This window comes from Crocuta crocuta, unplaced genomic scaffold (genome assembly GCF_008692635.1).
Source record: "Crocuta crocuta isolate KB4526 unplaced genomic scaffold, BGI_CrCroc_1.0 scaffold16, whole genome shotgun sequence".
Classification (NCBI taxonomy): Eukaryota; Metazoa; Chordata; class Mammalia; order Carnivora; family Hyaenidae; genus Crocuta; species Crocuta crocuta.
The window spans coordinates 11,447,634-11,467,640 of record NW_027531893.1 but is presented as its reverse complement, the minus strand read 5'-3'; the positions used below and the strand labels follow the sequence as shown (position 1 = coordinate 11,467,640).

At 51.5% G+C, this 20,007-nt stretch overlaps 1 long non-coding RNA gene across 1 annotated transcript; it reads right to left on the bottom strand.

Moving 5' to 3' along the window:
- Positions 1-10,836: 10,836 nt before the first annotated feature.
- On the bottom strand, positions 10,837-16,871 carry LOC144239313 (uncharacterized). The gene is made up of 3 exons (XR_013337383.1): positions 16,131-16,871; positions 15,046-15,450; positions 10,837-13,067 (listed from the first exon to the last, which is right to left on the bottom strand). It is a non-coding gene; the product is annotated as an uncharacterized LOC144239313 (long non-coding RNA).
- Between the last annotated feature and the right edge of the window lie 3,136 nt (positions 16,872-20,007).

Here is a 20,007-nt window from a genome sequence, read left to right as displayed (position 1 = left end):
TGCTGGGTGCTGTGGTGGGAGCCTTCTAGCCCAGGCCAGCCTGGAGCAGAATCCCACCTTCTCTCCACCACCCCCGGACGCCGTGGGGGGCTCTGCGTGCCCTGACCCAGCCCAGGTCATCACGGTCCAGTTTACAGTTTACAGGACAGAGGACTAAAGTTTAACGTGACTTGCCCAGGGTCACGGAGCCCTTGCGTCTGCCCTGCAGGAAAGCCAGGGCTTTCATGTTTTTGGCTGAGGGTAGAAGGGCCACTGACCGAGCCCCAATCGTTCCTCCTTTATCTCCGGTCACCGCGGGCTCCGGGCAGCAGAGCCAACAGGCAAATCAAAGGAAAGTGGTAAAGCACTGGAACTTGATTCATGCGCAAGCTAAAGAATTCATCGTGTTTCAAATTAATTCCTCCTTTTTCATGTGGCCTGATCTGACCGCAGGGAGTTTTCTGAATCTCCTTGATATTAATGAAATCAAGGAAGCAGCCAAAATGTTGCATATGTTTTTATATGTTATGCTGAGGTTTAACTTTAAAAGCTTAAAGTCCTGTTTGAAGCCCAGATTGTTTATTTTATTTTATTAAAAAAATTTTTTAGTGTTTGTTTATTTTTTGAGAGACAGAAAGAGACAGAGTGTGAGCGAGGGAGGGGCAGAGAGAGAGGGAGACACAGAATTTAAAGCAGGCTCCAGGCTCTGAGATGTCAGTACAAAGCCCGACGCGGGGCTTGAACTCACGGACTGTGAGATCATGACCTGAGCCGAAGTTGGACGCCCAACCAACTGAGCTGCCCAGGCGCCCCATCAGATTGTTCATTTTAGCTGCCTCCTTGAATCCTGGGTTCTCCTTGACTTGCCTCCCTTCCCTTCTCTAAATTGAGTATTGGAGAAGTGTTTAATTTATACCATACTTAGTCCTCGCCTGTGATATCTTACCACTGACACATTGTCCCTGCTTAGCAAATGTTCATAGTAAATGTTGGCACGACTTTCAGAGATCAAGGCCAGCATGCTGCGGGGCATGGTCCCCTCTTGTATTCTTTTCCTTCTGACATCATTCTCTTCTGAATTTTTCAGCTTATCTCTTACTTCTCAGGGACAAGATGACAGGCGGTTCCCCCCTCTTCTATCTCAGCATAATCTTAAAGGTATTAACATTAGAACACCTAACAATAGACCGTATGAATAGATTAGCTCCTTTTTATAACTTTAATCATGCGAAGTGAAAACTTTCTACAAGCTGTTCAGGGTCTCAAATGTGTAATGCCGTCATCAATAGGTTTTTATTCTCCTCCCATTGACAGTAAAGCTGTCACTGCCTCAAAATTGGGGCTAAAGAAGAAAAAAATGATAGATTTTGTATTTCTTCGTCAGTCCCGCTAAAAGAGAGAGAGAGAAACATCCTGACAGCTTTTAATCGAATCAGAGAACTGGAGGTAACCAGGCCTTCTGGAGCACCGTTCACCAAGCGACACCTTCCAGCGGCGCGAAGCTGGGGGCGGACCGGGTCATTCACAGCTGCTTTGTGGTGAGCATGTGGCGCTCACCTTGTCGGCAGGGTGCAGGTCCAGATGCCAGGCCCCGAACCTGTGGAGTCAACTGACTTCCCTTGCTCGGCGACTTGAGGGCCTGCACGGAGGGGGAATACAAAGGTCTGAGCCCCTGTCGAGTCTGTGCTAAGCTCTCAGAGGTTCAGAGGGCCTCACGAGCTGTGAAAACCTGGGTGGGGTGTGACAGCTACCAGATGGGACGCTTCAGTGCAGCCCCCGGGGGCGTCCGTCCTGCCCGGACAGATTCTGGCCCTCCTCCCGGTGGGAGAGTCTGCAGGGGCCCCAGGCAGTCCGCAGAGGTGTGCCCAGCGCCCGCACTCTCAGCAAAGGCACGGAAAGGGTAGGAGAGACAACGTTCCGCCTGTTAGGGAGATTTCTGTTTTTGAAGGAGGAAGTCGCAAATAGCAGGACCATAGAGTGTTGTGTACTGTCGTGGTCCTGGGGCCATCAGTACTCAGTAAGTCCCACACAAATTGTCTTCTGTCTCAGTTACAGGTTTTCATACGTAAGCTAAGCTGAGAGTTCACTGGACCCCTTCCCCGCTAACAAAATTACTTAAATTGCAAAAGAAATGACTGTTTATTTATCATGTACCAGGCATTGTGCCAGGAGCATCCTTGACTCTCTATTTCCTGTAAACAGCTTGTAAAGTACAGATACCGTTATTTCAAATTTGAAAGAATTACAAAGTTGCAAAGTGAAATATAGCAGGTATTGGGGGCTGTGGGCAGGGCTCACACATCAGACCACTCTGCAGTATGTGAAATCTACCCAAACTTTTTTTTAAGTTTCATTATCTTGAGGCAGAGAGAGAGAGAGAGAATGAGCAGGGGAAGGGGCAGAGAGAGAAGGAATCCCAAGCAGGCTCTACACTGTCAGTGCAGAGCCCGACACAGGGCTTGAACTCACGAACTGTGAGATCATGACGGGCGCCAAAATCAAGAGCTGAACACTTTACCGACTGAGCCCCCCAGGCACCCCGAAATCTGTCCAGACTTCAGAGGAAGCAGAGGATTCTTTACAGAGAGGAGCATTCCTGGGGGCTGGTGAAGGCCAGACTCCGTCGCCTGCTGTGACTTTCTTGTGATGAAGTCATGGGATCCAGGCATCTGTTCTCACTTAGAGCTTCTTAGGTACGAACTCTGTACTTCGCAGATACTCTCCTCTTAAGTGTTGTTTACCTCCTGTTTGCAGGACACAAACACATGATGTAAGTCCCTCCTTTTAGATGTTTTATGATTAGCGTAGATGGGTAGTGCTCTCTGTTTTTCCTCGGGAGAACTCAAGGTACACTGTCTGCTGGTACATAAAGGAAGCCAATTCCGCGTGCCGTCTGTGCTGGAATAAAGTATCCCTGGGGAATGTTCTCCAGACAGGTTGATGGATGCGTTTCCATGGCATACTTGTTCTCGCGGATAAGTGAATAGTGTCCCACTGTCCTGACTCTGACCAGACTGGCCATCCTCAAAATACTGACAGGTTCCGTCGGGTCCTGTGGGCGATGGAGGAGTGCCCAGAGACACTGTTCCTCAGGGTTTTTTCGTCAGATGATAGGCTGCTACAAGTCTTTTTCTTCCTTACATTTATTATTTTTTTAATGTTTTACTTGTTTTTGAGAGAGAAACAGAGAGAGACAGAGCATGAACATGCAAGGGCAGAGAGAGAGAGGGAGACGCAGAATCCAAAGCAGGCTCCTGGCTCTGAGCTCTCAGTGCAGAGCCCGACACGAGGCTTGAACTCACAAGCCATGAGATCATGACCTGAGCCAAAGTCGGACGCTTAACCTATTGAGCCACCCAGGCGCCCCATTTCCTCCTTACATTTAAAACACAACACATTAGACCTTTAAATGTTTACCAGGAACCAGCAGTTTCACTGGGGTCTTGACTAATCTGTTGAACCTCTTGTACTTAGGCCCCTAAGGTTACCGTGTGGAAAATTCAGGATCTTCTTAGATCTGACTCAGTCTGCATCTGCTGAGCATCCAGGTTCGGAAGTCCAGCCAAGGAGCTTTTTAGTTCCTCATTGAAAATGTGGCTGACGGCCTCTGTGTGGCCCTGAGCTGTGCGCTGCCCGGTCCCCGTTCCTCATGGCAGCCCTCCATGGCTCCCCGTCAGCCGCCCAGGGAGCCCTGCCTTCTCGGGGAGGGAAACTGCCCCTTCACCGGTCTCCTTGGAGCATAAAAACGTTTGTATAACACCCCGAAGGATCTTTCTGTAAATGGAATTCCACTCTGGAAACTGATACGATGGCAGATTTCCAGTAGTTTTTAAGATTCTGTTCTGGATTCACCTGAGGGAAGAACTGTCTTACCTCTCCGCGTTTCTCCTCGTCGACTCTGGTCAGGGGAAAAGTACGGAAGCACCCACAGACACCTGCTGTGCTGACCACTTGTCCATTTCTGTTGTTGTTTCGTTAATAAAGATCACGTGCTCACTACAAAAATCTGTAAAATGGAGAAAAACGGAAAGAAAATGCAGCCCCATGGTGGCTGGACACTCTGTTAGTAAGTGTGTTTACTCTGCCTGTGATTTTTACACATAGTTAGTATTATACTTCTTAGGGAAGTTAGTGTCTAGTGTTTTTCCCCATTTAAAAAACTCGCAGTCGAATCATTTTAATTATCAGCAAATTTTATTTTAAAATTTTTTGGATTTCTTTTTTTGAGAGAGAGAGACACACACACACAGGGGTGGGGTAGAGGGAGAGACGGGAAGTCTTAAGCAGGCTCCAGCGTGGAGCCTGACGCGGGGCTCACAACCGTGAGATCATGACCTGAGCTGAAATCAGGAGTCGGATGCTTAACTGACTGAGCTACCCAGGCGCCCCAGTTTTTTTTTTTTTTTTAGCTTTTTTTACAGTATCAATTTATTTATTTTGAGAAAGAGTGCATTTGAGTGCACAAGCAGGGGAGGGGCAGAGAGGGAAAGAAAGAGAGAATCCCAACCAGACTCCACACTGTCACCATAGAGCCTGACATGGGGCTCAGTCTCATGAACCTTGAGTTCATGACCTGAGCCAAAATGAAGAGTCGGACGCTCAACCGACTGGGCCACTCAGGTGCCCCAATGTTGGATTTTTAAACAACGTTCCTACGGGTCAGTTTATTAAGATACAATTTATGTACAAAAAGTCATCACTTCTCGGTGCACAATTTGATGAGTTTTAACACACGTGTCCAGCCATCTAACCATCATTGTGTCCAGAGAGAGAATAGTTTTATTATTCCAGGAGAGTCCCACATGCCCCCATCCCTCCTCCCGCCCCGAGATTCTGGCAAGCACCGATCTGCTTCTTTCTTAACTTAATGCATTTGAGATACATTCATGCTGTTACGGGTACCGGAGGTTCATTCCCTCCTCTTGCTGAGTGGTGTTTCTTTTTATGGACGCGTCTCTGTTTATCCATTTTGCCAGTTGGCATGTAAGTTGTTACACCTTTTTAGCAACTAAAAATCAAGCTGCTATAAACATTTGCAAACAGGTTTTTGTTTGAGCTAAGTCTTCATTTCTTTTGGGTCAGATAGTCAGTGCGCGTTTCACTCTATAAGACACTGGCGTGGCATTTTCCAGAGTGGCTGCCCCGTGGTGCATTCCCGCCGTCAGAGTGTGAGGGCACATGACCTTCATCTCCTTCTGGGTCTAGGTCTCCTTCAGATGGTTCTTCAAGTTCTAGTTCCCATGGGCACCTCACTCTTTCTCGGCACCTGTACATTTTAGGCAGTGGAAACTAGGATCTTCTTGACCAGAGGCTGTTGGCTTCCTGGGGGAACAACCATGCTCAGTGTTGGGCCACCTTACTGATAAGAGGAAGGGATCTGACTTGCATTAAACCCGTGCCGTGTGCCAGGCACTGGGCTGTGTCACAGCAGTGGCATAAAGCCGTCTTCGGTCCTGCTGATAGAGGAGGCCGTGAGTTGTTCAGGGCCACACAGCGAGTCCCGGGGCCAAGCCAGGCCGGCCTCAGCCAGAGCTCCCGCACATTCCATTCCTCCTCACCAGCTCTTGGGCGAGTCACTTCCTGTGTGTTTGCTGGCGGCGGCCACACCCAGTCCCATCCCGCCAGCAGCAGGTGCTATTATAAGTATGACTCCTACTTTCCGCCATTTAGCTGTTTCGTTTGTTTTCCTCGCAGCTAGTTTTAATTTACCTCCGGTCCCCCGCTCCTCATGCAACACTGTGACTCTTGCCTCTAAAATGGCTCATCGGCTGCTGTAGTATTTCTTTGGTATGTGAATCATACAAATGCCCTCATCGATGTTTCTCTTCCTCCAGTTAGGCGTCCTATGGATGCGTGACTGAGAAGGTGAGGCTGGCTAGCTCTCATCACAGCCCGTCTGCAGTATTTCCTAGTTCTGGGGAGGGCAGCGTCTGTGCGTTCCCTCCTCTGATCGGCCTGGACCCGTGGGGCGTCTCCTCTCCCTCGTCCCTGCTCGCCAGAGCGGCCTCGCAGTCTTTACTGCGAGACCCAACACGCGCGTGTCCAACACAGCGACGAGACCCAGGCCAGAAGACTTCTGAGTGTCCCTCTGCTAGGCCCCTGGTGCCGTCCGTCCACACTGTATCTCCACCAGTGATCCCGCATGGGAACTCTCCCCGTGGCCAGGGCCCCGTGTTACTTGCTGTGTTCAGACCTAGTTATCTCGAGCCGTTCCCATCGCTGAGGTGGCCGCTGCCAGCCAAGTGATCTCTTTTGCAGGACGCTGCCCCTCCCCCGTGTTTAAAAGTTCCCAGTTTAGACGAGCGTCAGAGCCCTCTCCCCTGTAATCGGGAGCGTTGGCAGCCGGTATTCCCTGCCAGCCCTGCTTGAGCCCCGGGGCCACCCCAGGGCCGCAGCGCCCGGTCTGTCACGCTTGCCGCCGTGGACACGCTCTTCCCCGACTCGACTCCCCTCCGCTGCTCGGCCCCAGGCACGGCTGGCCCGGGCCCCAGCCCGGCTGTGCCGCTGCCATTCCAGGGACTGTTGTGAACGGAGGAGAGCCAGCTCCCCGGTGAAACTGTTCATAACCGGAGCGGACCTTCGACGCTTAGCCAGTGTTGCCAGACTCTGAAAAGGCCGCCAGCTTCTTTTGCCTCTTGTGGGGTCTCTGAATGCCCATGGCCAGCTTCTCTGCAAAGTCGCCAGCCCCTCGGGTGTCGGTACGGCCCAGCGCACAGAAGCCTGGTGTCCCTGGGCCGCGACCGGGCTCTGTGTGCCATGGCGGGACCCGGTCCCATCTCAGCCACCCGCTGAGACTGGTCCCCTGGCCTGTCCTCTCTGAGCCTGCTCTGGCATCTGTAAGATGGGGACATGGATGGGCTTTTATGAAGATTAAGTGAACTCAGGGGCACCTGGCTGGCCTAGTAGAGCATGTGACTCTTGACCTCAGAGCCATGAGATCAAGCCCCATGTTGGGTGTAAAGCTGACTTAATTTGAAAAAAAAAAAAAAAAGAGGGGCGCTTGGGCTGCTCAGTCTGTTGAGCAGCTGACTTCAGCTGAGGTCATGATCTCACAGTTAGGGAGTTGGAGCCCCACATCGGGCTTACTGCTGGCAGCACAGAGCTCGCTTCAGATCCTCTTTGTCCCTCTCTTTCTTTCTGCCCCTCCCCTGCTTACAACCCCCCTCCAATAAATAAACATTAAAAAAACCAGATGAAATGAACCGAGTGCCCAGTGTGGTGGCAGAGAATACAGCGTGTGCTCCCCGAGAGCCACGTGAGCGTCCATGCTCTGGCCCTCGTCAAGTTAACAGAGGCGTCCGTCCAGGGAGGCGCGTCCCCTCGTCCTGCTGTGAAGTTCTTGTGGGCTCGCCCCCGTCTGCTGGGCACTGCGGTCCGCGAGCAGGGCCTGTCTGTGATCCGTGTCTGCCCCGCCCCGCCTGCTGCGGCCTCGGCGGCTGGCAGCGGGCACCATGCTCCTAGNAAGCTCTTCGAGGTTCCTGACACGTGGTAGCCGAGGCCCGGAGGAAGAGCCGTCGCCGGTGCCGTGGCTGAGGAGGACCTGGCCGGCGCGTTCGGAAGCCATACTCTGTTTAATTCCATGAAATGTGCTGGGGGAGGGGTTTGGAGCCAAGTCCGCCTCCTGGCAAAAGCCCAGTTTCTTTGATTTTTGTGGCTGTGTTTCTTTTCTTCCTTTTTTTATGTAAACTGTCTGCTGACACTCAGCACGGTTGTCGGCCGTCACGAATGTGCACATGATTAAGCAGTTGATGATTTGTCGCTCGCGTGAAGCCTTTCCAGCGTCATGAATTTTAGTGCGCTTCAGAACCCGCCCGATGGGCATTGTCGGCCGTGAAACAAGCAAAGAGCGATGTCCTTGGGTGCTGGGATCACGAGTTTGGGGGCTGAAGTCTTTCCCACTTCGAGAGGTTTCTCTTCGGGCTCTCATGTGCAGATCTGGGGGCCTCTGCAGCGTGCGGTTACCGTCTCCCCCCCAGAGAGACCACCCACTCGCATCTGCCCGCTTCCCACCGTAGCTGCCCGAAAATACTAAGCACTCCAGCCTGTTTTTCCAGTAGGAAGATGTTGTGCGCCATCCACCCATAGAGAAGCTTACCGTATGCCTTGGCCTCTGAGGCATATTTACTTAGAGTCCTTCTTCCTCACTTGTGAGTTTCTCCCTGCGAACTGTACAAAAAGTTCACTTCTGTTTTTACACATAGTGCTGTGTTCCCTTTTCCATGTCTCAGCCTGCTTGCCGTCTCTGTTCGGGTGTGTGTCCGTGGTATGGTGGCATGTGTGCATATGTGTGCGTGTGTGCGTGAAATCACAGATTACAACGTGTACCAGCCCTCTCTCTGTTGAAACAGATCACAGCAGCGACAGGATTTCACGGATCTACTCCCATAGATCTGCTTCATGTAGATCATTATTAGATATTTAACATTTTTTTTGTATCATGGAAAATAAAAAATGAAAAATGTATTTCCAAGAGATGAAAATTAAAGAAATTTTCATAGGATTCTGGTTTTTTCCTGTTTCTATTTTTGTAAGCGAATGACGTATTTGATCTTTACATAGATCTTTTTCTTTCTAAAGATCCCCCCTAAAAAGCTCTGGTAAGTCACGAAGCCTGGTGTTCATGGATTTTTTTTGGGGGGGGGGTCTTCTTTTCAACCTCTCACCCCTTATACTTGCTTTAATGAGTCAGATGCCCGGTGCTGGAGTCGGCCCCGTGGAGAATGGCCGTGTAGGAGGGTCTGGGTCTCCTGCCCGGCGGGTGGAATGGAGCCCTTTGCAGTCAGTGGTGCTGTGGGAATTCAGGTCAGTGAGACACTTTGCCCAGTTGAGAGCCTCTTAACACTCCCCCTCCCCGGCCCCACCCCGCCTTAACCAAGAGTTTGTGGCTGAGTTACAGACCCAGACTTGTCCCGGAGGAGCTTCCACCCCTTCCAGAGCCGTCCCTCACAGCCCGGCGGGGCACTGCGCAGGGAGGTGCAGATGAAGGCCGCTGTGTACAGGAGGCTTACAGGGCACTGCCGGGGCTGGGCCAAGTCACAGAAACCGACAGGTAGGAACAGGTAGTGCCTGACACTTTTTAACATAGTAAACAAGAGGGAAAACCTGCCGCAGACTGGGATTGGTGCACGGCGGCAAAGTCCGTGGGGCCCTGTGAACACACTTGCGTGGAGGCACTGAGACGTGGGGGCAGGGCTCCCATGGGGCAGGGGTGGGGCCTCTCGCCCTACAGCAACGAAACTCTGCGTCAGAAAGCTTTACAGACACACACAAGCTGCTCCCCCATGTCGCTCCGGCCCTAGAGAGGGGCTTGGGGGAGGGGGCGTTCTGCAAGGGGTTTGTGCTCTGGAGCCTTCTAGAGCTGGACTTGCACCCCACCCCCAGCCGTGGGTTCTCGGACACATGGCCCACTCTGAGCCTCCGTTTCCTCAATTGTACAGTCAGGGCGATACGTACATCTGCCTTGCAGGGTGGTTGTAAGGACTAAATGGAATCACATAAAACGCCCAGCACACACCGATGCACAATAAACAGCAGTTAGATTTGCAGATGACGCTTTTGATCTGAGACCCTGTGTCATCCTCTGTCAACTGGAGCTGAGTCACAGGGGATTTGGCTTAGAATTAAATATCGGGCTGAGCCCTCATCCATGCTCCAACCCCTGTTTTCTTCCCAACTGGATGCCACGACTTAGAACAGTTGTATTGGGTTGGTCCTCAGCCCACTCCACACATACATACAGGCTTCCTTGACATCTCTTGGGCTCAAACCCCAGGATGGTGCCCTGGCTTTTTGATGTGGAGGCCCATGGCAATGTGATGATAATGGAGCTCTGGGTCCAGTGGTTCTTACCTGCGGAGCCAAACCCAGAGGTCGGCGTGCAAGTGGAGACGTCAGTGCTTCCTGCAAAGAGTTCAGTGGTCCTTTGATCTCAGAGCTGGGGTGGAGACTGAATGCTGTCGCCTATCCTTTTTCATAGTTTTGAATTCACCAATACCCCCCCTCAACATTCCATTGTGAAAAATTTCAAACACAGAGAGAAGTTGAAACAATTATTCAGCGAACACCCATTTACTCACCTAGATGACCCAGCTACCATTTTGCTATATTTGCATTATTACATAACCAGCCATCCCTTCTTCCATCAATTCAGTCTATTTTTTTTTATAAGTTTATTTATTTATTTTGAGAGACAGAGAGAAAGAATCGCAAGCAGGCTCCAGGCCATCAGCATCAGCCCCAAGCAGGGCTCGAACTCACAAACCTTGAAATCGTGACCTGAGCCAAAATCAAGTCAGACACTCAACTGACAGCCACTCCGGTGCCCCAATTCAGCCTAGTTTTTGATGTATTTTGAAGGAAGTCCTAAAGTTGGCTGCACTCCCCCTCCCAGATACTTCTGCATGCTTCTCATCAGCCAGAGTTTAATATTTGTTTATTGATGGGGGTCAGTGGGGATAAAACTTACAGTGAAATGCTCAAATCTAAATGTTACCAATTGAGAAGTTCTCATAAATGCAACCAGAACTGTCAAGATACGGAACATCCCCATCACCCCCAGAATATTCTCTTCTGCCTCTTCCCAGTCAGTCCCAACCCCACAACCACCCCTCAGAGACACTTACCAGCCTGCATTTTTTTCCACCACAGATTTGATCTTTTCTAGAACTTCATGGAAATAGAACCCTGAAGCACATGCTCTCTGGTGAGAGCTGTTTCAGCATGGTGTTTTTGAGACTCATTCATGTTGCTTGTGTCAGGAGTTCCTGTTTGTGGCCGAGTCTTTTTAAAGATTTTTTTTAATGTTTGTTTATTTTTGAGAGAGAGAGAACACAGGAAGGGCAGAGAGGGGGACACAGAATCCGAAGCAGTCTCCACCCAGCCTCTGAGCTGCCAGCACGGAGCCCGACATGGGGCTCGAACTCCTGAACTGCGAGATCATGACCTGAGTCGAGGTTATGACCTCAGCCTAACCAACTGAGCCACCCAGGTGCCTCCATGTTTTTATCCGTTCTCCAACTGATAGATGCTTGGGCTGTTCCCAGTTTGGAGCTTCTATGAATAAAGCTGCTGGGGGACATTCTAGAAATTCCCAGGCCTTTCTCCGAAGTGGTTGTATCATTTACATCCTCACCAACAGTGTATGAGCATGCCAGTAGCTTGTGTCGTTGGCAGCACTTGATGTTGTTGGTCTTCAGCCATCCTAGCGGGCGTCGAGCACATCTCACTGCAGTTTTCCTCTGCGTTTCCGTGATGATGTAAGATGATGTGCTTATTGGCCATTAGTATTTGTTCCTCTGTGAAGCATCTGTTCAGTCCCCTTGCCTGTATTTTATTGGGTTGTGTCTCTGTTACTAAGTTGTAGATGCTCATTATATATTCTGGACATTAGTCCTTTGATAATTATCGTGTAAATGTTTAGTTCAAGTCTATAACTTGTTTCTTTTTTCTTCCAGCCTTACTGAAATACAATTGATATACAACCTTGTGTATGTTTAAATTTCTTTTAATGTTTATTTACTTTTGAGAAAGAGAGAGCAACAGAGACAGAGAGCGAGCAGGGGAGGGGCAGCGACAGGGAGACACAGAATCTGAAGCAGGCTCCAGGTTCCGAGCTGTCAGCGCAGAGCCCGAGGCGAGGCTTGAACTCATGAGCTGTGAGATCATGACCTGAGTCGAAGTCAGAGGCTTATGTGACTGAGCCCCCCAAGTGCCCCAATACTGTGTAGGTTTAACACGTACAGTGTGTTGACCGAATACACTCATACACTGTAAAATAATAACCACCATTGTGCTTGCCAACATGATAATCACATGATCACCTTTTTTTTTTTTTTTTTGGTGAGAACATTCAGGATCAACCTCCCAGAAACTTGTTCATTTTCATAACAGTATCTTTCAGTCTTTCACGGGGCAGAAGCTTTTGATTTTAATAATCTATTTTGTACATTTTTCTTCCTTCCTTCCCGGAACTCATCTGTGGGGATGTCATTTGCCATATCTCTGTCCTTTCTAAGAAACCCCCAGGTTGTAAAGGTATCCTTTCGCATTTCTTCTAGAAGCTTTAGGGCTCCAGGGTTTATGATTACGTGTATGATCCATTCATTTCAGAAATGAGTTCATTTCTGTGTGTACGGCCTGAGGCGGGACTTGAGGGCCTGTTATTTCCATGTGGATATGCGGTTACTCGAGCCACATTTGTGAGGAAGACTTTTCCAATTGGATTGCTTTGCTGCCTTGCACAAAAATCTGTTTACCTAATAACAACGGTGGGTTGTAGTGTGTGTGCTTTTATGTATTTTTTTATTAATTTATTTCACATCTATTGATTTATTTAGAGAGAGTGTGAGTGGGGGAAGGGCAGACAGAGAATCCTAAGCAGGCTGTGTGCTGTCAGCACAGAGCCCCACATGGGGCTCAAACCCACAAGCAGTGAGATCATTACGTGAGCTGAAATCAAGAGTCGGACGCTCAACCGACTGAGCCACCCAGGAGGCCCAGCGTGTGTGCTCTTCAAGTGAGCTGTCACTCTGGCCAAACAACAAACAGCACGGAGAGGGTCTCGTGCTTTCTGAGTGCGCACTCCCCACTCCAACCTCTTAGGGCCGTTCATGTGACGTGGAGAGGAAAACTGTAATCCTTGCTTCCTGCAGAGGCCAGGCCACTCTCTCCTGACCTGGGAAACGAGTGAGTGTTAAAAATAGGGCAATCTTTCTGGATGCCTTTTTTTTTTTTTTTAATCTCATGACTTAAGTTTCATGACTTCGACTGAAATCTTTTTTTTCCCCCAAATGATTCATGGGGTAAATTGATGCGTCCGATTTTGTCGAGGAGGGGAAATAGAATACCTGGAGGCCAGTTCGTGTTTCCCCGGGCTGTGAGCCACCCTGGCCTGCAAGCTGTCCTGTCCCCGGTGAGAGTGGCTCAGTCTGTCTTCTGCCGCTCGCCCATCTCCGTGTCAGGCCCCCTTGGTCTCAGCCAGGCCGCGAACCTGAACTCGAGTAAAGCTCTTGGAGTGGCTGTCCCTGCTGGAAACATTCACGAACGCTGAGAGGGTCATTTAAGTTTGAAATGTTTTAGAGAAGATAATCCTGTCAAAAAAGAAAAAAAGGACAATTAGAAAGGACAGTTTTTGGTTTTGTTTTGTTTTTTTTTTTTACAAAGGGAGGACTCTGTGTTTTAGAAAAGAATTTGAATCCCCATGGCTCTTTCTTTTTTTTGTTTTTTTGATGTTAATTTATTTTTGAGAGAGAGATAGAAACAGAGCGTGAGCAGGGCAAGGGCAGAGAGAGAGAGAGAGAGGGAGACACAGAATCAGAAGACAGGCTCCAGGCTCTGAGCTGTCAGCACAGAGCCCGGCACGGGGCTTGAACCCACAAACTGTGAGATCATGACCTGAGCCGAAGTCAGACTCTTAACCGATTGAGCCCCCCAGGCCTGTTTCTTTTAAGTGGGAACACCGGGAAATACTGGACCAGAGAGCTTGGAGCCAGACAACCTTGCTGGTGTGTGTGACTCGTGCGCACCAGGGAGCCCCGTGCGGAGGAGGCCTGTGTGCCCAGACCTGCCTCGTGGGACCCATCCGCAGGAGTGGCATGGCATATTTCTGGGGCCAGCCTGAGGACTGGGCACCTGCTTGTTGATCCTTGGCCCCTCCAGCTCAAGGACGGTGGAGACAGCACCCCTCTGTCCGGCCACTCCAGCCCGTGGAAACTTCGTTACTGGCAAATGGCCAGGCCTCCCAAAACACTGAATGGGGTTCCCTCCCCCTCCCTGCAGTGACGAGGAAAGTAAACTCGGTTCATATCTCCTCCCCTCTGTCCACTGCGGCCCAGTCGGCCCTGCCTCTTAATTCTCAACACCTGGAATCTGGGCGTCCAGAGTCGTTCCTTGGACTCAGGAAGGGCTGATCTTACCCGGAAACTTGCTCTTCATTTGTCGAAGGGGGGCGCTGTGCCTACTGGTCACCTTGAATGATCCTGGTCCGGGAGCTTAGCCTTGTGCCACTTTTGGAGTCCGCATCTCAGGGGTGGAGACGGAGAGTGCTTGGGATGTTTTCTTTTTACAACCCCCATCATTTCTCCACGGTCCAGCCGAATCCCTCTTCTACAGGGTGCTAATCAGGCACGTCCTCCCCCCGACCCCAGGGATCCTCAGAGCCCTTGTCTCCCCTTCCCCATCTGCTCACTCCCTCTGAAACTTGAAGCCTTTCCACGGACACCCAGGCTTGAGAAAGCGCATAGTCGGGGCAGCACACTGCGAGGCCCAGCATCCGTAGTCAGGGATTGCCCAGATCCGAGCTCACGGCCAGGACCAGGACGTCCGCTCAAGTTCAGTCTCCTGTCCCTCCAGCCGACCACCACCACCCACTCCCTGATAATAGGTCTTTGCCCAGTTGGCTGCCATCATTCCCTTACACTGGGAAAAACCAAGGGTCTCCTCCTTGGAAACATATAACCCCTGCTCTCCAGAACTTTCCATTTCAAAGTAAACTCCTCCTCCAGTCTTCAGTCCTTGCTTTTTTGCGAGTAAAATTTCTTGAGGTGCCTGGGTGGCTCCGTCAGTTGAGCATTCAACTCTTGGTCTCGGCTCAGGTCATGATGTCACGGTTTGTGGGTTCGAGCCCCGCACACTAGGAAATGTATATAGGAGCATACTCTATTTTAAGTGCTTTGTGATTTTTTGACACGTAGATATCGTATGCCCCATTGAAGATAAAACCGAAGCCCGGGCGGTTAGGTACCTTGCTCTGGAGGTCACAGTCAGTGGCAGAGCCGGAATTCAAACCCCGGGAGTTCTGACTATGATGCCCACTCCAGACCTGATGCTGCCTTATGTCCACATGAGGGGCATCACGTGGACCAGGGGTACAGATACGACAGCAGTACACGTGCTGAGGGAATTGGGGCGGCTGGCTCACCGTGCACGTCCTGTGTGCCGCTGGAATCATGCACTGGGGTGTGACCAGATTACCCCTTTTCACCCCCCGCTAGCCATCCCGACCTTCCTCCTCCTCCTCCTCCTCCTCCTCCAAGCCATGGTGATGATAAGGCTTCATCCACATCTTACACAATTCCTTAAGGGACAGCTTCCAGAGGGGGATTACAGCGTCAGGGAGCAGAGCATCATAACAGTTCTGGATATGTATGTCCGCATCAATTTCCGATTTTTCTGAGCATCAAAGTGTCCGAAAGGCCCACCTGCCTAGTGAGCCAGCCAGTCATTTCAGGTCCGAAGCCCTAGGTGCGGCTCCAGAGCTACAAGGCGCACCTTGGTCCTTGAAGCTGTGTGTTCCCAGCTGCTGGCTGCTGCGTAGGCACCACCTGAGAGCTTATTAGAGATGCAAATTCCTGGACCTCACCCCCAGTCCCACTGAGTCACAGACTCCAGGGGTGGGGCCCAGCTGTCTGGAAACAGGCCCTCTGGCTATTTCTGGTGTTTGCTCAGGTCTGGGAGCCACTGGTCTTGGGAAAGCTGCAAGGGAAATGCACACATTTTATAAACGGACTGTGTGAGGGCCAGGAGCAAATCCAAGGGCAAGGTCACTTCTATCGCTAGTTCACATTAAAAGTCATCACCTCTCAGCTGGTTCACATCTTTAGATGGTGGATAGTTAGAACCATGTGGAAAATGTTACTCTTTCATGTTAAGGGTCTCGTTCTTCTAGGCACCTGTGATTCGTACTTATGTGCCGGGTGCATTATAATTATTATTATTATTACTCCCTTTGTTCCCTCGGGCGAGGAAAGGAAGGCTTAGAGCAATTTAGCAACAGCCCGAGGTCACACAGCTTGTCAGTGGCAGAACTCAAATTGGAACACAGTCCGTCTACCAGAGACTGAGCTCTTAATGGCCACATTGCTCAAGAGAGGAGTTGAGATACATACATAATGTTGGTGCCTTTCAAATGATTGGGTTTGCTGTTGTTCTGGAATCTTCCAAAGCTCTCTAGTGGCCTTCCCGTTTCTTGTAGCCTCGTACTTTGACGAACTCAGGCTACTCTTGGGTACACCTAACTCCTGCCTGGTTGGCAATCCCTAGCAGGTTAGCAAGGCGATCTTTTATTTCCCTCCACCTGTTGCACTCTGGTGCCTGAGGATTTCTTCTAGAGTGTCGGGACTGCCCACATCCCCTGGTAGGTAAGTGTGCCTTACCTCGGCTGTAGATCACTGGAGTTCTGTGACACTTCGTGCAGTGAGCTCTCAAATCCTGCGTCAAATGACAGGTGGGGGCCAGAGGTGGCTGGGAGGGCAGGGATCTGAGGGGACAGGGACGCTGGGAGTGGGCACCTGTGCTTTGTTATCACCTGCCCCCCGGGGCAGAGAGCCTACAGTCTGGGATCCACACTGGCTCTCTGGCTTCCCCTGGGGCTTGCTACCACCCCCAGAGGCTTCCCCGGAGGGAGTCTCAAGAGGTGCCTGCAAATCAAAACAGAAGAGACTCCAAATATTCCCTTCTGGGGCCACGGAAGGGAAGCCAAATGAAATGTGAAGAGGTGTCTGAAAGCCGAGAGGAAACCAGGAAGCCCTTCCAGAAGTTCTATTTGTGGTAAGAAACTCTGGCACAGGGCAGCCAGCTCTGCTGCAAAAATAGACCGATGTGCCGAGAAATGGCTCCGCTCTGGAAGCACATGTCCCCCTGCACAGAGCTCGAGCGGGGCCTTTGGAACGCCGGGCCCTTCGCTGCCTCCCTCGGGGCCGTAGCACCGAGGGGCGAGGGCGAGAAGAGCTCAAGATTTAAAAGCAACATCTTGCCCGTAACCACGGCTTTACCGTCACCAGTTGGGCCCATGGAAACACAGAGCAAAAAGGAAGGTGTGGAGTCAGCGCCTGGACACCCACCAGGTCGGCCGCCCGCCCGGGGGCCGCGGGACCAGCTCCCCGGCACTGCGCTCAGTCCCCGCTTCGCCTCCCGGAAGTGACTCCCGGAAGTGACGTGGCGAAGCAAATAGGGTCCGGCGCGCGGCGGGAGAAAGCGTGGCTACGCAGGACACGCACCGCTCTGTAGCGACCGAAGGCGGGGCCCCCAGCAAGGCGCTCTGAAGGACCCCCTGTAATACATCGGCCCGACAGCCTAGCGGGGGTTGAGATGTGACCGTGAAAGAAGGAATCGTGGCAGGGACCGGCTCCGGAAGTCCGTCCTGACTCGGGAAGTCCGCTGTCGCCCTCTCTCCGTTCCGTGCTCGTGTGGCACAGACTTCTCAGGAGAGCACCCCTGGCCTGTCTGCTGCAGGGGGAGCGGGGGTCGGCCGACTTCCTGCCGCCTGGGTGGCATCAGGGCCCCGAAACAGCCACGCTCCTTGCAAAGGGACACTTTATATCATGGCCCAGGCAGTTCGGAGGGAAAAAAAAAAAACCTATAAATGAGTGCCGACCCCAGGTCTCCGTGCATAGAACTGGGGCGCATTGAGCAAATCAGACCCGCCTGCCCCTTCCCACGGGAGATGGATGACATCCTTAACTTTGTTCCTTGTGGCCAAGAACCGTCCGCACCCCTGTGGCTTCGAGTGAAGACTGCGGTAGGAGGTAAAAAGGTCCAGTGTCATCTGGAATTAGCAGTCCCGGGCTCACGGGCAGCTCTTCTGTCTTCACAGGACAGCTGCTGGAAGGCTCAGGTGGGGAGGGGTCTAGAGACGGGGGGGTCCCCCTCTGCCGACGGGGAAAGCGGTGCTCAGGGGGGAGTGTCCAGTGGGGAGAATGGCGGCATCTGCCCCCCGGGAACTGCCTAGCTGGTGGCTAAGATCCCCGTGCAGACAAGAGCGGGTGGGAAGGATGAGGAGAGGCCGTAAGGAAGACAGAAAGCAGGGAAGAGGGAGGGAGGGAGGTGAGGGGGAGGGAGAGCAAGCATCTCCTGGTTCAGCAGAGCAAGCATCTTCAGCAAGCTGGGTAGGCAGGGCACTTGGGTTTGCACACACCTGCCCCCACGTATCTGCCGTGTCTTGCGGAAATGAACTTGTTGTTTTTTTTCCAGAAGTCTCCCATTTCTTTGAACTGTCATGTTCTTCTGGCAGGACCTGCCTTTCACGGCCCCTCTCGCTCCAAGCAGGGCACGGGAGGTGAGCACACGCCCCAGGCCCAGCCAGTCAGAGCACACACACACACCCGTCCCCCCGGGAAGGGCCAGTCACTCCCCGGGCAGTTTGGGGCACCGCGCTGGAAGAAGGTGACCCGGGGTTGCCAGGCAGCCATTTCCCTCGTGGAGAACCCACCCAGGGTAGAGGAGGAGGCAATCCACTTTGAGAGTCCCTGGGGGCCTGGAGCCCTGGGCTCCCCCTACTGGATCTATTCACCCCAGCCCTTCTGGTGACGTCCATCAGTGAGTCACCTCCCTCTGCCCCACTTACCTCAATTTGAGCTACATTTCTGTCCCTTGCAACCATAGAGAAGCCCTGACCATCAGAAGGAATGTTTCGGCACAGGAAGGGCCTGCAGTCTGTGAAAATAGCTCACAGGTATATAGACCAGCCGTAGACTAATGCAAAGACTAAAAGAGATACGTGTAGTTTAGCTTGAGAAAGTCCTGGTTCTTCAGGCCCTTTAGAAGCTGTCATTGACCTCCAGCTCATCGATAGGCCAATGGCAACCCCTACTTTCCCATTTTTCCAGAAGGTTCGTCAATGGGGTGAGTGCACAGGAGAAGCAAGTCCTCGCCCACAAAGAGGCCATGCAGACGTTGGCTTGACGGAAGGCTGCTGTCTCGGGCAGGTCCTGGGGTTTGAAATGGAGTTTACTGCTTAGGGGAGGCCCCATCTCAGCAAGAGCCTTCCATCCTACCCTGGGGGCGGGGGTCTGATCAGGATCTTCTGCAGAGGAGAGGCCTGTGCCTTGGAGCGTGTGAGTCTGTCCCACGAGGGCATTATTGCATATGGCCCACAGCCTGCCGCCCTGCTTCAAACACGGACCATCTGTCGTCCAGACTTCCTGCTCTTTCCAGTCTTCTCTATCACTTTTTCTGACACTGGGAATATTTCCCAAACCAACAACTGCCGGGTCCACAGTGTTCCTTGCTGAATGTCCCCATAGGAGAGACAGGGGACACAATGAATAAAACCAGCCATCGTCGCTTCCCGCCCTAGCAAAGGACCGCTTTCCGGGCGGCTATCACATGCCACTCCTGTCTTCTGCTTGACTTCACGTGGTAAAAACTGTCTAGAAGATGGGGCAGGAACTTCAGATGATTTCCCCCCACAGATCCCTTTCTAGAAGCATTGGGAGAAGGACACGTTTTGTCATGAAACAAATTAGAAGTCAAGACCAAGCTATGGGGGCATCTGGCTGGTTTAGTCATCGGAGCCTGTGATTATTGATGTCAGGGTCGTGAGTTCAAGCCCCACATTGGGCGTGGAGCCTACTTTAAAAAAGAAAAAACAAAAACAAAAAGGATATATACAAAAAAACAAAGAAAAGACTTCCAAGGCAGGCAGTCAAGGCTCTCAGGATGGAACTGTGAATTCATGGACCTGGGCTCCTTCAGTCTTCTGGCTCTAGCCTCCATTCTACAGGTCTACTCATGGTCCAAGGTGGCTGATGGAGCTCCAGCCATTACATTCCAGTCTGTAAGAATGAGGAAGTACATTCTGACTCATCTTTTTAAAAAGTTTTTGTATATTCTTAAATTCTTACTTATTTTTGAGAGAGAGTGTATGTGAAAGGGGGAGGGAGAGTAAGAGAGGGAGACAGAGGATCCAAAGTGGGCTCTGCATTGACATCAGTGAGTCTGATGCATGGCTCGATCTCACAAATCATCAGATCATGACCTGAGCCAGAGTCGGACGTTCAACTGACTGAACCATGCAGGCGCCCCATGACTCACCTGTTTAGAAGCCCTCCCAGAAGTCCACCATAAAACTTCCACTTACATTCCATTGGCTAGCATTGAGTCACATGGTCATGTCTGGCTGCAGGGGAGTCTGGGGGAAAGGTAGTTGTGGGAGGGAGCCTCTAAAATGGCCCTAATAAACCCTGCCTCCTGCTATTCACTCCCTTGTGCAATTCCTTCCCCTTGAGTGTGGGCAAGACCTAGTAACTTCCT